We start from the raw sequence: 4,714 nt of genomic DNA on the forward strand, positions 1-4,714 counted from the left end.
GAATCTTTTAGTGCGTATTAACCTTGTGACGAAATGCGTCTGGGCCCGTTACGAACTCTAGGCTCGTTAGGATTTTAATTAATACGTGACTCTTATTTTCGAATCATATTAGGAATAGGATTATCTCGCAATTTCTATCTCATTTAGGATTTATGTCGGAGTGCAACACCTAATTCTGACAGGTTTCTATCTTTTATGACTTGCCACTTTTAACAACTACCCATTACGGCAGTTACTATTTTTAACAGGTTTCCATAAATGGCAGGTTTCGGGTGAAATGAAAAGGGTGATTGAGATTCGTTATTTTATAGGAGATGCGTTGTCAAGTGGAGATTGATGTTCTCATCATCGAACCTTTCCATTTCGGGAATGGGGAGAAAAGTAGGTGTCTACACCTAGATTTGTCTACGTTAAATCCATTCATCGGTTATTCCTGCTAGACAACTAAACCCAGTGAGAAATTAGACAAATGAATTATATTGACACAAGATAACCTCTTTGATTGCACAAGGTTGGGTTATTCAACCACGACAAGGCCATGCAAATATGGAAGACATGCCAAAACCTAAGGAATAATGAATGCTAAACTTTAGAAAATATTAGAGTTTTGCAAACCGTATCTCTGTCAAATATATGCACCTCTGTATATCAAAGAAGTTCTCACACGCTGTCTCCAAATCTTGGAAAACACTGACAAAAGTATCGTCTCCAAACTTAAATAGCACTGACAAAGCCAAGGTCGGACCTGAAATAGATTCTGATGTCAGAGACAAGCCGGATTGTAATTCTTTGTTTCAACTGAAAGAACAAAAACCAAAACCTGATGCAAACAAAACATAGGTGCTACATCCGACCAGTAATTTGCAAACTAAAAAAACTCTCCGATTCTGGATATCAAAACCTGTCTTCCCCACTTCACCACCACATAAATGCTAGTTTTTCACCATTAACCCATGAGACAAAAACAAAGAATAACGGTTTAAAATTACTCAATATAATCATCAATCAAACCTTATATAACTTCAACTAGCACAAGAAGCAACCAATTGACCAATAAATTGACAAAAGTTCAAAAGGAAATACTAAATGCCTCTTGGCTGCATCAAAAGTCACATACAAGTAAAAAAAAAATAGTTCTAACAATTCTCCTGTATTCTGAAATAATCAATTAAGAATTCCTTAGAAAATACCAAAAAAGAAACAAAAATAAAAATTCTTGCAGTGGAAAATATTGCGATAATAACTAAGGGGTTGGATTATCATAAAAATTAAATAAAACAAACTAAAACTTAATAGATTTTTAATGTTGATTAACAACCTTAAATTCCAGATTTATTCATATGGATCAATAAACCACCATTGCATTTCTCGAATCACCGAACCCCGACAAAAAAACAATTAAAAAACGGATTCGAAATTTCTAACAAGAAAGTGAAATTAGACCTAGATTGCTTCGCCAATATAAGGAAGAAAAAATAAATTAATGGGATTGTAATTGTGAACTGACCTGAACACCATGAGAGAATTGGGAATCTATGAAATCATGTTGAACGTTAGACGAGAGGTTGGAACCGAGATCTGAGTCCCACGAACCCTGAAAAAATGGGGGGAAATTAAAATAATTTATGAGCTTTTAATTCAATGAACTTCAAGAAGATAAAAAAGTAAACTTCAAGGAGATGAAAAAGAAAAAGAAAGATTGAAAGAGCTTCTAGATGTAGATCTGAAACACAATTTGATTGGGTTCTGCGGTTTCTAAAATGTTTAAAGGAGAAGAACTAGGTCTAGGGTTTAGGCTGAAATGAAACTCTCTGTTATTGGGAACAGTTTTCTTTTTACAAGTAATTGAGCACGCGAGCTGGGATACTGCCTAAGATAAGTTCACGTGAGAACCACGTGGTTTCTCGACACTCAATGTAGACGAGAAATTGATACGACAGCGAAGCGCGTCGACAAAACACGGAGTACTAAATTTCCAGCCAGCGGTAGTCCACAGCGTCGACCTCATAGCGTCGAGAAACAATGCGAATTGTAGTAATGTAAGGGCTCTAGGAGAAGCTCTCCTGGTACTTTTTAGATGCTCTATTTGAAACCTCTATAGTTATAATCAAAGAAGAGTTCAATAATCTAACCATCAGTGAGACATACTGTTGACTTCAAGTGATGAAACTTCCGTTTTCTTCTGCAATTTTTCCTTCAATTTTGAAATGTCTTCTTGAGCTAACCAAAGTTCATACTCACATCCCCTAAACTCCGAATCCCACATTAACAAATTTTCCATTAACCGTCAGAATGTTGCTAATGCCAATACGTAAAGCGAGTTGCCACCAATTTGATAATCTGAAGTCTCCACCTCATCAAAACTGCAGTTTTAGACAGCTTTGCAGACTACCAGCATGCCAAACCAGAGCCTTGATCAGGTTACTTCAAGTATTGTCTACCTTATAACAGTGATTTTGATATGAAAGCAATGCAAGCACTTATAACAACACTTGCAAATGTATTAGAGTCATGCTAGAGTTCCAAAAGCAGAATAAATTTATAAGCAAAGTAACTGAACCAAAACAGAACAAAAGAAAACAGAACAGACAAAACCAAAACATAACCAAGTTTATATGATAGGTTATTTATATGCTTAACTGAACTTCACGAAATAGAACTGAACTATACAAAATTGGACTGTACAAACAGAAGACACATCAACCATTATGCATAACACCTAATTGCATACCAGCATATACATACCAACACACAATCAACACCATAAAACAGCAACACCCCTAGTGATAACCTACTAAGTAACATATCACAAACTGATACGACTTGTAAACCCCACATTTGAAACATCAACCAATCAAGTTTATCAACTAAAATTAAAAAAACAAAGATGAAATATGAAAATTTTAAAGTAGCCCTTACAATAGGTTTTGTCTGGATTTGCAGTTCACTTCGTTAGCTGAAAGAGCAAGCTGTTGTTCTTCTTTCAGCTCAGGTAAGAACTGATTTGGGTGGGATAGGTCATATCCCTTCACTTTCTTTTGTCGTCTTATTGCAACTCTTTCTCTTGTGGCAAAGAAATAATCAAATCTCAAGTGACCAAATGTGGCAGTAATAAGTAAAAAAAACCTTGTAAAAAAGAAGTCGAAAAATTCAGATGCACGTTGCAAGTTTGTGTATAATAAATTAACGGAACGAGAAGTTACCTTCTGAGTTGTCTTCTTAGCACTTAAGGTTGCAATGGTCTCCCTGATTCTGCACTCATCCCAAACCAAAACAAGAAAATAAAAATATGCAATTCAATAATTACAGTGAAATCCACACCATTAAGTAGAATTTCAGCAAAACATAAAGCAACAACAGCAAGCAACAACAGCAAGCAGATCAACCACAACAACTATTAAGCAGATCAAAACTAGCTAAATAGCATATCAGAGAACAACCTAAGAAAACCACGTGGGCACACTACCTAGCATGACAACATATGAAAACCCAAATGTAACCCAAAAACGAATTCAGTCCACGTGGACACACTACCTAGCATGAAACGAATCTAATTCAACCCTAAACTAACCTAGCATGACACAAATTTAATTTCAGGCAACAACATTGTTCTTAAAATGGGACTAAAGATATCAAAACATATCCTGCATAATGAATATGAGGTTGCAACAGTCTCCGTGTTTCTTCAGAAGATAGCAAATCAAGAAGTTTAATTTAAAAATTCACCTTCTGAATTATATTCTTAGCACTTGAGGTTGCAAAAGCCTCCCTGATTTCTGAACTCATTTCAACCAAACCCAGAAAATATAAATAAAGAATTAAAAAATTAAAGTAAAACCCACAAAATTTAGTAGAATTTCAGCAAGTAAAAAGATGTCTTACTGGAAAAAAACTCGTGTTTTTCTCAAATTTGCGCTCCTCTTTCTTCAAAGCACCTGACCTATATCAAATTTGCAGACGAAATTAGATATACGAAATTACCCAACCTCAAATTCGAAATTTTTTGAAGGTTTCTCTATGCGACGAATTAAAATTGATAATTAGGGTTTTATGCTTCAGCGGGAGAGAGGAGAGGAGAGTGCAAGCGAGAAATAATTCGATAATTCAAACATAATTCATGTAAATTGAGAGACTGAAACGAGGGGAATAGAGTAATTGAAAGGAAAACCAGCAAGGAGGAGGAGGAGGAGTCAGTGAACGCATCATTTACCTTAAGTAAGAACGACGGTGGTGGAGATGAGTTCGAAGGCTAGTGACGGTGGATATGAATCTCAAGCTTCACTTCTTCCCGGCGAGATTTGATGGTGAAGAAAGTATGGAGGTTGGAGTCAGACCTAGTTTGAAGAAAGAAGGAGGAGCTTTTGTCTACCGATGAGAACCTAAAGAAAGAAAAAGAATTAAGCGTGGGTAACACTGCGGCGTTAAACAATACGACGCCGCTAACCAATTATTAGCATTAATTCGAGGCGTTATAATTAAAACTACCACCGCCAATGAATTCTTTATCATTTAATTATAGACGTTTTCAAATTAACGCCGCTAAGTCATAGCAGCAAATTAATATTTTTCTACTAGTGGCAACCTCTCCCAAGTTGAGATTTTTTGCTTTGAATTCGTGTCGGGCGCACTTATTTTTAAGGAGACGCTTGGCGTTCGAATCTCATGTGCCCAAGTACTAATTTCAATTATGCACCTTTCAATATTGCAATTTCAA

The sequence above is a fragment of the Spinacia oleracea genome, chromosome 4 (assembly GCF_020520425.1).
Source record: "Spinacia oleracea cultivar Varoflay chromosome 4, BTI_SOV_V1, whole genome shotgun sequence".
NCBI lineage: Eukaryota > Viridiplantae > Streptophyta > Magnoliopsida > Caryophyllales > Amaranthaceae > Spinacia > Spinacia oleracea.